The sequence below is a fragment of the Palaemon carinicauda genome, chromosome 35 (assembly GCF_036898095.1).
Source record: "Palaemon carinicauda isolate YSFRI2023 chromosome 35, ASM3689809v2, whole genome shotgun sequence".
Classification (NCBI taxonomy): domain Eukaryota; kingdom Metazoa; phylum Arthropoda; class Malacostraca; order Decapoda; family Palaemonidae; genus Palaemon; species Palaemon carinicauda.
In genome coordinates this window covers 51,584,159-51,596,658 of record NC_090759.1, presented here as the reverse complement: position 1 = coordinate 51,596,658, position 12,500 = coordinate 51,584,159, and positions in this window count along the sequence as shown.

Genomic DNA, 12,500 nt, shown 5'->3' with positions numbered 1-12,500 from the left:
AGAGAGAGAGAGATCTGGGTCTTATCGTGCACACCCTCCTAGCTCTCTCTCTCTCTCTCTCTCTCTCTCTCTCTCTCTCTCTCTCTCTCTCTCTCTCTCTCTTCTCTCTCTCCTCTCTCTCTCTCTCTCTCTCTCTCTCTCTCTCTCTCAATTTATTTTATCAACTCTCCCCCTAACAATAGCCACCACCCATATCTGTGTGTGTGTGTATATATATATATATATATATATATATATATATATATATAGATAGATAGATAGATAGATAGATTGATTGATTGATGCGTATGTCTAAAAAGAAATCACTGTGAAACCAATGACATCAGCTAGATCGGCTACTCATTAGTCTCTCAGCTGAATGTTTAGTTTAACACAAAAACGACATTAGCTCTTATCTAAAATACTCTCGCTACTTTGTCTCTTTCGCTGTTCCTTTACTTCATCCGATCTCTGCTCCTGCTGAAGTAGTGAGACAATGAATTTGGAAAGATCGGGAGGAGGAGGAATTTGGAAGAAGGATGTAGAGACAAGTGAGAGGGGTGAGGAAGGGGCGTTGAAGTCGAGAGAAGGGACGAGGAGTGTGGTTGTTAAAGATTAACTGCTGGGGAATACAGGGATCCTTTACTCAACTCCTCTTTTGTTTATGTATATCATGCACGTATGCATCATATATACATATATAAGCATGAATTTTATACAGTGTATGTGTGTATATACATATATTTGTGTAAATGGATGTACATATTGTATACAAATGCATATATAATATATGTATGTGCCTTTCTGTGTGTATGAGTATAGATTGAATAGTTTGTTAGATAAATAAACAATGTAAAGAAATTCTCTCGTCATTGTTACTGGAGCTTATTTAGAGACATTTCCAAAGTTACGCCTGTTATATATCACCTTAGTAAAAGTTTATGGGTTTTATTCTTATCTAGAACTGGGTATTAATATCTGCACAACTTCCGAGTGAATATACGATTTTGCTTTTATTTTCTTTTTCTTTTTTACAGTTATTATTTTCTGTAAATAGAATATGAAAGTTAGGCAAAATCAAATATGTGTAAATATAAAAAAATGTATAACACTGAAAAAGTAATGTAAAAGTTTAAAGGGTCAATTTTAGATATCTTTAAAGTAGTGTTGTTTAGGTTAAACCTATATGCAAATTGCAGCCGTTGATTGAATAAAAAGGTACTCCCCTTGATTGCCCTAATGTTCGTTTTAATTGCTTATGTGTAAATTGTAACCGCCGATCGAATAAAAATCCTTTCCTCTTGATTGTCGAAATGTAAAATGCAACGCTTTCCTTTTCACAGATGTTTTGTATTATGATGTTTTTTTTTTTTTAATGGTATATGCGTGGAATGAGAGATATTTGTATGTATATTTTTCCCGTAAAAATGTATTTCTAAGGGCAGTGAGCATTATTCGAGTCGACATTAAATTGATTAAAAAGACATATCATCCAATCAATTTCTATATAACAGTAGCACTCCCCAATAGCTTAGTGGAGATTTGATTAGTCCCTATTGTACTATCCATTATACAATAAAAAAAAATTCCCCTGTAAGAAGTAATTTGCTTAAAATCATACTTGTTTTCAAAATGCTATTACCTTTTATTGAAATCATTGTAAAAAATTAGTAGATTTATTATTATTATTATTATTATTATTATTATTATTATTATTATTATTTGCTAAGCTACAACCCTAGTTGGGAAAGCAGAATGCTATAAGCCCAGGGGCTCCAACAGGGAAAATAGCTCTGTAAGGAAAGGGAACAAGCAAAAATAAAATATTTTAAGAAGAGCAACAATATTAAGATAAATATCCCTTTATAAACTATAAAAACTTAACAAAACAAGAGGAAGAGAAATAAGATATAAGATAGAACAGTGTGCCCAAGTGTACCCTCAAGCAAGAGAACTCTAATCCAAGACAGTGGAAGACCATGTTACAGAGGTTCTGGCACTACACAAGATTAGAGAACAATGGTTTGATTTTGGGGTGTTTTTCTCCTAGAAGAGCTGCTTACCATAGCTAAAGAGTCTCTTCTACCTTTACAAAGAGGAAAGTGGCCACTGAACAATTACAGTGTAGTAAGAGGAATTGTTTGGTAATCTCAGTGTTGTCAGGTGTATGCAGACAGAGGAGCGTATGTAAAGAATAGGCCAGACTATTCGGTGTGTGCGTGTAGGCAAAGGGAAAAAAGAACCGTAACCAGAGAGAAGGATCCAATGTAGTACTATCTGGCCAGTCAAAAGACGCCATTACTCTCTAGTGGTAGTATCTCAACGGGTGGCTGGTGCACTGGCCAACCTACTACTTACAAAAAAGAATGTCTCCTTTCTTGGGCATTCTGTCGTCCTCCCTGGAAACATAGTTCGAATATTTCACCCGAGATGAGGCGAGACGGTATCGCCAAACTTTCTTTTATCTAAGCTGAAATATGCTGTTGTCCACGTTGGCTGTTGGATGAAATAGCACGAAAGACGCTCCTTCCAGATGAAAGGCAAAAGGAATAAAGGGGAAGTTAGGACATACTGCTTTCTGTATCTGTCTGACTTATAATTTCTTCTTTTTATTTTACTCTTTGGAAATATTGAATTATATAAAAATCATAGACGATGTGGCAACATGATTTCTCATTGGATGCTTCATTCAATTTTTTTTTTTCGACATTTCATATGAATTATGCTTCTTTTAGGATTCATTTAAAATATTTATAATTTTCCCATAGAATCTGTCATTAATTTTGAAATTAATGCACAATTACAAATGTATGTATTTCTATCAATAATAAATTATTATACACCCATGATACGCCTCCAAACCTAAGTATTAGTCACTCATTTATTTGCAATTTCCAGATTGCCTTTTAACTCTCATTTCCACTTGAACAATAAAACTGTACTATAAATCGTCCTTCAGATTCGTTCATTTTATTTTTTGACTGTGGAATAGGATCCTGTCTATTAGCGCTGCCGTTTTTTTAAACCACTATGTTTACGTTATATGCTCGATGAACTTGCCCTGTGATTGTTCCCAGCCGGAATGTTTTAACAGATGTACTGGTGATAGTTGTTGCGAGCATATGAGGGTACTATGTAGCAGTTGAATACCCAATTATAACCTAGCGATATGTTTTATGTTTTACATCTTTATGTATAAAGCGTTTATTTGTTATTGTATGTTACGATTTATCTTTGTAAACTACGTTTATGTAATGTACTAGGGAACGTTAATAGAAATATATATATATATATATATATATATATATATATATATATATATATATATATATATACATATATATATATATATATATATAATATATATATATATATATGTATATATATATATATATGTATATATATATATATATATATATATATATATATATATATATATAAACATGCACACAAGTGCTCATGAATTGCAACCGTTAATTGTATGCAGCAAAATAATGTTTATTTATAAATATGCGGTTTTGCACATGATTGGGGTAATTATAATTTTTTATTCAGAAATGGATGAAAATAAAGATGTATATTATTTCTTATTGAAATTGAAGTTTGTTTATTTATAAAACAAAGTATAGAATCATCAAGTGATTTCTTGTATCCCCGCAAAATATAAAGTTACTTCATGGAAAATGCATTGTGAATTATAAATATTTATTAAAGATTCTTTGTATCAATTACTGTAACATCACATATGAAAATTGGGCAGCTTTCATTTTTGCTTGTCTTTGAAGGGCACAGAGGCGAATGAATACGCAGAATATCACACGTGAATTTTGCAGTGTTGTTTAAGAAGCAGTTTGTTTTTCAACACCTTAACTACATAGAAAATATATCTGAAAAGTTGGAAGTTTGTTTTAGGTGATTATATATTGATTCTTAGAACAGAGAAATCTATCGATATATCGATTATTACTTAACAATATTTTATTTTAACGTTGATTTTCATAATCACGTGAACAATTAAAACGTCCTTCATTTTGCCCCCCCCCCCCCAAAAAAAAAAAAAAAAAATTGGTAGTGGTAAGACCGTTGACACTCATTTGAAATACGGGGCCCAGAAATACTTTACCTCTTTCAAAATGTAGGTTTAAAGAGATATGAGTTTTCAAGAGCACAGTTTTATGATTAAAAGCACTGGCATACAAACTATTTTTTTTTTTTTTATGCGCATTTCGAAGTAGTTTGACTTGTGGAATTTGTTATGTTAGACGAATATTTCTGGCAAATCATTTCAATCTCATCAGATTCGTTTTTCTTTGCTCTTATGGAAAATAATAACCTTTCTTCATATAATGTATCAGTCTCTCGTTCGCCTCTATTTGTATGGACATAACGTAAACCAATTCACGGATACACGTTTGGTCATTTATATACTGTATACACATACACGCGCGTCCGCGTGCGCGCACACGCATATATATATATATATATATATATATATATATATATATATATATATATATGTTTGTGTTTGTGTGAGTGTGTATGTATATATGTTTGTATGTGTGTTTTTAATATTTATATTTATATCTATATATACACTATATACTGTGTGTGTATATATATATATATATATATATATATATATATATATATATATATATATGTGTGTGTGTGTATTGTGTATATATAGGTATAATGTATATGTATATGTGTATATATATATAGATATAGATATAGATATATATATATATATATATTTATATATATATATATATATATATATATATATATATATTTATTGTATATATATATATAGGCATAATGTCTATGTATTTATATATCTATATATATATATATATATATATATATATATATATATATATAATACCCATGATTTATAAACTATTTTCACTTATTCATCAACTACCAGATTATAAATATCGTTCCACAATATGGGCGCAGCTGGAATAAAACTTTTAGATCGGTCTAGTTTCGAATCTTGTGATGGAGAAGGCAAGACTGTTGGAATTAATTGCATACCTTGTACTACTTATACTATGGTCCAGGGTCGCAAGATCTGAATACAAAGGATGGTTAAGAATTGTTAAAAATCTTATGCAACATTCACAAAGAACAAACTAAACGATTATGCAAGAGATTAATATCCGGGTGTGTGTTAAGAAATATTGTACACTAAGTTTTTGTCAAATAAGAGAGAGAGAGAGAGAGAGAGAGAGAGAGAGAGAGAGAGAGAGAGAGAGAGAGAGAGAGAGAGAGAGAGAATGATATTACGCCAACATGAAGTTCGCACGGGATCTTGCCAATATGGCTGCCCATAAGTGAGCTCCTCGACAAAGGTAGGTAATTCTTTGCAGCCGACGATAAGCTGGAGAACAATACTCGGAACGAGGTGAATGGAAGACTTAAAACATTTCCTTAGGATAGATTGAACACCAAAAATATTAAGACTTCCTCAGTTGGCTAGGATGGTGATAAAATCTGGCCAAACCCAGGAAGTGAATTTGGATATGTCTGAGGCCTTTGTTCTGCAGATGGCTAGAAACGGCTGTATTTGTTGTTTTATATATGTATGTATATATATATATATATATATATATATATATATATATATATATATATATATATATATATATATAATGTGTATGGAAAAGTTATACGCATATATATGTATACACACATGTATGTATGTATATATATATATATATATATATATATATATATATATATATATTGGAAAAGTTATACGCATATGTATGTATACACATACATATAGTATGTGTGTGTATATATATATATATATATATATATATATATATAGTAAAACCAGTAGGAGGAATGGCATGCAAGTGGGAAGGTTGCATGTGATATGTGATAAACAAGGATTTAGGAGACACGTGATACGACTGTCCGGGATATTCCTTATAGATAAGGACGCGAGTCTGGAGTTAATAAATATCTTTCCATGATTTTTCTTTTCTGCAGATCTCGTTACAAAATATTTTCTTTTCAATAATAATTATCATGAAACATCTTTACTAGATGTTTTTATGGGAACGATGTTTTTTAATGGTAGGTATCTTTGCAAGATTTTAAAATATATCTTGTGTGTAAGCGCAGACTAGTTAATCTTCATACTATCTTCATTGGATGATTAAAGTGATATGTGTATAAGTCACGGTATACTAATCTTTGCATGAATGTTTATTCCTTCTGTGCGAATATGCAAATACAGCTAAAGGAGTGTTTTAACTTCATTAGGCAAAAAAAAAAAAAAAAAAAAAAAAACATAATTGATCGAGAAGAATATCTTTGGATTCCGGTAAAATTTTTGAAATAAAATAAGAAGCTGTGGTTCCAATCAATTAAGCTTAAAGTTATTCATGTATCATAGTAGAAATAGAGAAAAAAATATGTACCAGGAGATAGGAAATGAGTTATTAGAGCTATACAAAAACACATTCTCTGTGCGGTGGAGGTGGTTGTGTTATCTATTTACGTAATTCTTTGTGGTGTAAGATAACACTTGACAATGTCACTGTCTATTTGGTTTTCTTAATATCGTCCTAAAGGAAATAGGCTGAATGTAGATTGTATTTGTTCACTATACCTTATATAAGGGCCCATTTGAAGTGAGTCCTTATCGTGGTCGCATTAATCCAGTTACACGTAGCGGACAGATTAGATTAATTTCCTAATGTCTGAAGTTTTTTTTTTTTTTCTTAATTGAATTTATTCCTTTTATTTCTACCTCTTGGTTTTCACTGTATCAAGCGACCTGGTTTATGGATAATCAGTTTATGTTGTTGTCTCCAAATTGGTGTGGAATTAATGGGGAAAAATGAACAGCACAATTTGTCTTATCGAAAGTGAATAATCAATAATGAAAGTAAATGAGGTAAGCTGGTTATTCATTATACACGTCGGTAATGGACTTCCTCATTACCGAACATGCTACGCAAGGTGATTTATAATCAATCGATCAATCATGGCATGAAACTTGGAGAGAGATAGAGAAAAAGAGGGGAACGCTCTTTTAGGGGGAAGTTTTTTTTTTACATGGAACATTATTAATCATTATTATTATCACTGGCTTAGCTACAACCTTCGTTGAAAAAAAGAAAAAGAAAAAAAAATGCAGTGAGGAAAGCACGAGAACTCTAACCTGAGACAGTGGAAGACCATGGTTCAGTGGCTATGGCACTATCCTAAACTTGGAGAACAATGGTTTGATTTTGGAGTGTCCTTCTCTTAGAAGAGCCACTGACCATAGCTAGTGTCTTTTACCCTTACAAGTGGAAAGTAGCCATTTAACAATTACCATGCAGTTGTTAATCCCTTGATCGAAGAGGAATTGTTTTGGTAATCTCAGTGTTGTCAGGTGTGTTGAAAAAGGAGAATATGTACTGTAAATATTAGAGTAGACTGTTGATGTATGTCAATTGCGTCAATAGGCGTAGATGATGATGATGATGATGATGATTCAATGAATGTGTAGGTAAAAGGAAAATGAACTGTAACCAGAGAAGGATCAAATGTAGTACTATCTGGCCAGTCAATAGAACCAATATCTCTCTTGTGGTATTATCTCAATGGGTGACTGATATCTGGGACAACCTACTACCCACATTACTTTTGTTATTAAATAAATATTCTTAGTATTACGTTTCTACTTACGTTACTAGCAGTTATTTATCATCATATCTACTGCACTGCGCGTGTTTCATACACGCTCGTACACTGTAAAGGTTTTGCTTTTTTATCTAATCACTCGCTATTCCCTGCACTGTAAATAAACCAACCTGCGTAAGCCTGATAGCTCATGTTTAATTTTCTTAGACTTTTTGTGACATTCTTGCTCGTAAGTCCTGGTATTTAAGCTCGATGTCTGTTTTATAAAGTTGAGTTGCCTTTACTTCACCTCTCAGTTACAACCTAACGGCTTACTCGCACAATACTTTTATTCTTATAGTATTAACACCCATTTATTCAAGGTAATTATATAAATGATTTACCAGGGGGATCTATTGAGATCTTATCCATTATAAATTTTGAGCTTAGAAACTAATATTGTTGCCAAGAAAATATATACTTTTTCCTACTGTATATTTGTTGATGTTGATAGCCCGACTTAGTAACACCTATTATATTGATACTAGTGATAAATTTGTTCATAGACATACTTTGTTTGCGATAATCTCTCTTATTTTGTGTAATTTGCATTCAGAAGTTGGGAGGGGTGTATATTAGTACGTTCCTTGTAATAGATGTATTAATATCTTTTTGATATGGGGACACCTTCTTATACTGAGTTTTAAGAGAAATGTATTTAAACATTTTATTTTCCTTGTAAATGGACTATAATCACATTTTCGTTGAAGAATGTACAGTATTTTATCATTTTTTTTTCTAACATTAGGCAGTTGTTGTTATTGTTATTATTTATTTATTCATTCTGTCATTTTCATCATATTTTAATTAGGTTTGAATAATGATTTTTTTTTCATTTGTATAATGTCACAAAATGATTATGTAGAAATACATAAAAGTCAAGTATAAATAAAGCAATTATTTATTATATGAATAATTGTATATCATAATTCGCAAAGCCAAAAGGCACAAGAAACAAAAGATATGAAAACACACGAATGCTGACAAACTAATTTAAGATACTGATATGTAAATAATTTAACTGTTTGACGAAATATAATCCGCTCCACAGAAAAAACTACGTATATTTAACCAATTATCTGATTAGCAGCCCATCGTATTACGCAAACGTTCATACAAACACACATCGGATTTGCTACCCACCTCTACGGTGCCAATGTATTCCATTATCCGTACATGGTCAAATCACATCATTTGCTTATACCCTATTTTTCACTTGTATTAAATTGTTAATCTTGTTTGATGCATTATTGCTGTTATGAACATCTTCCTCTGATTATATAAACCATATTTTTAATCCACAATATGGATGAATACAAAGAATATTCCTTTGGGAAACATAATACACAATAGAAATTACAGATTACAACCACCCTCTCCACTTATCAAATTTGTATTTTTTGCAGAAACAACTTTTATGTCTTGACTTTATCCTGAGAAAACGCACACATACTGTATCATTGCCCTAATTATAATAATGAGCAAATCTCTCTCTCTCTCTCATATATATATATATATATATATATATATATATATATATATATATATATATATATATATATATATATATATATCTGTGTGTGTATGTGTGTGTGTATAATCAATAGGGGGAATGGATTGACGTAATTTTTAGTTAAGAATTTGTTTTCCTATTTCCTTTCCTCACTGGCTCTTTTGACTGTTGGAGCTCTTGGGCCTATGGGATCCTGCTTTTTCAAGTAGGGTTGTATCTTGCTTAGTAATATTTTAATATATATATATATATATATTATATATATATATATATATATATATATATATATATATATATATATATATGCGCGTGATATGTATACATGTGTTAGCGTGTGTTTGATAATTTAAAACTTTTATCAGTAAGAAAATTCTCTCTCTCTCTCTCTCTCTCTCTCTCTCTCTCTCTCTCTCTCTCTCTCTCTCTCTCTCTCTCTCTCTCTCTCTCAGGCATAATTGCTAATACTACTTCATTATATTCCTTCTGAAGTGTTATCATTTATGGGAGGGCATTATCAGAATCCCATTTTGGGTTTTGCTGTTATTACGCATTTCCCGCTGTTGATGGAAGCTACTGGTGGGAATTGGGATGGAAAACATGTTTCTTTGTGGTTGGTAGGAGGCTTTAGAAAGGCTTTCTGAGTCTGAGATTAAATTCCATGTACATATTCTTATTTGAGTTTGTGTTCTCTCACACAGAAACACCCTTTTAACATCACCCTTTTAACATAGACACTGGAACGTCTCCCCTATATGATAAAGAGCAAGTCTCTGTATATATATATATATATATATATATATATATATATATATATATATATATATATATATATATATATATATATACACATACATACCTATATATATATATATATATATATATATATATATATATATATATATATATATATATATATATATATATATATGTATATGTATATATATCATTTTTCTCTGGAACGAAAAACTTATGACTACTTGGTCTCCCCGTTTCTCGGTAGGGGAAGAAGGAGTAGCTATACCTTGACGAGTTGGGGTACCCGTAAAGGTAGTTAGGAAAGAGGGAAGGAGAAGGAAAGGTAGAATCTGTGTGTTCATATCTAATTAATATTTAACGTTTTTTTTTTTTTTTTTTTTAATAGTCGTGTATATTAGTACATCCATAAATATTTGATTTTAGTTGACAATGATTGGCTATGGACAAGTACTACGTGTTGAGCCTCTGCTGACTTGATCAATGAAGAGGCTATTTTTTTTTTTTTTAAGGTTTTTCTTGTATTAAAAGATAGGTTTTGGGATTGCAGCATCTGACTGAAATCCCAAAGTTTTAGGCCACCGCTCATATATATTAATATTAGCTTCTTGGTCATAAAATAAAGAGATGAATATACTTACATTCTGACTCTATTTGACACACCTCTATCTAAATACTCTAACTGCGAAACCTTGGCAATAAAAGTAGATAAGTGGTGTTGGCTTATGTTCTTATCGCTATAACCCCCTTCCTTTATCTCTGCTAATGGCTTTATCCTATTCCTAGAAAACTGATAAAAAACCCTTCATTAATTTATAGATCAAGGACATATGTATTTTTCGCAGACCATTGGGTATTAGAAATTTTTTATGAAATTGGCAACTACATGAAAAAATTACTAATTTTTTATATAGTATGTAGTCTGACTATATTAATGATCTGATTCATTTATATACTTATTTATATTTTAGAGAGACAGTCTATTACCAGCATTTTACTTTGTTTCTTGCCATTTTATATATATATATATATATATATATATATATATATATATATATATATATATATATATATACATATATATATATATATATATATATATATATATATATATTATATATATATATATATATATATATATATATATATATATGAAACATTTTTTTACGTCATATAGAAAATGGACATGAAAATAATTTGTTACTGAAGGATACGTACAGCCTTTTCAACAAAATATTTAATCCTTGAATAAATTTCTCTCTCTCTCTCTCTCTCTCTCTCTCTCTCTCTCTCTCTCTCTCTCTCTCTCTCTCTCTCTCTCTCTCTCTCTCATATGTATATATATATATATATATATATATATATGTGTGTGTGTGTGTGTGTGTGTGTGTGTATGTATGTATTTTCTGCTTTTTTTCTTTTTTTAGTCGTTAAATGACTACGAGTAGATTCAATGAAAACCTCAATGAATGAATCAAAGAGATTTCACGCAATCACAACAAGCACTGCAGACTGTTCAGGCGTAAATGCGAACTACACAGAAATAGAATATCGACTGATACCTGCAATACACAAACAAAGACGGTAATAACTGAATTCATTAATTATATTGTTTACGATTTCACGTTCTGAATTCATTGAGCTTTCAGAGTTGTGAAATGTTTTCGTTAAAGGTGCCTCACTTATTGGAATTTTCATTCTTCTGGCTTATGCTGGTTTGTTAATGATGTTGATGTTAATGTTATTGTTGTTGTTGTTATGTATTTAAAGTTTAGAAGTAACAAGCGAAGGATTATGTTGCTTTTCTTGCTGTTTTCTTTTTGCTTTCTTATCGCTGCCTTTATCATTATATTTCCATAAATCAGGGATTTGTGTCAAGATATTTTTACATAATCCGAAGTAAAATGAATTAGAATTTTTCTCAATTTCTTTCTTGGAGATATTTTCTCAAAATTTATTCCTTAGTGATATTTTCTCATAAACCATCTTCCTCTTATATTATTTTCCATAAACATTCCTCTACAATGAAGAGTGAAGCCGATAGATCTGCCAAATGAAAATTAAGAGGTATGTGCACAAAGTATGTAATATTTCTTGGCCGTCACTCATTCAGGTGCTGATCAGTATGAATTATATACTACCCAACTGCGACATAACGCTAGAGTTGCATTTTTTATAATTTAATAATGTTAATGTATGCTCGTTTTGTAGTTTTAGAATAGTGATCTTTTGATTCCAGGAATGTGGTTTATCACCGTCTGCAGAAATTTAGATTTTCTGCAAGGTTAATTTCGTATACTGACCTACTTTTTTCATAAGTGTGTTCTCTTCAAATATATTTCGTTTTATTATAATAATAATTATTATTATTATTATTATTATTATTATTATTATTATTATTTATTAGTATTTATTATTATTATTTATTATTTATTATTTATTATTTATTATGAAGAGACTGGTGGTTTATAGTGTGGGTATTCCGGATTGCATCCAGATTCCTTAGGAGTCCATCACTTTCCTCACAAGACTCGTATTAGCGCTTTCATGTAGCACACTCTTTTGCACC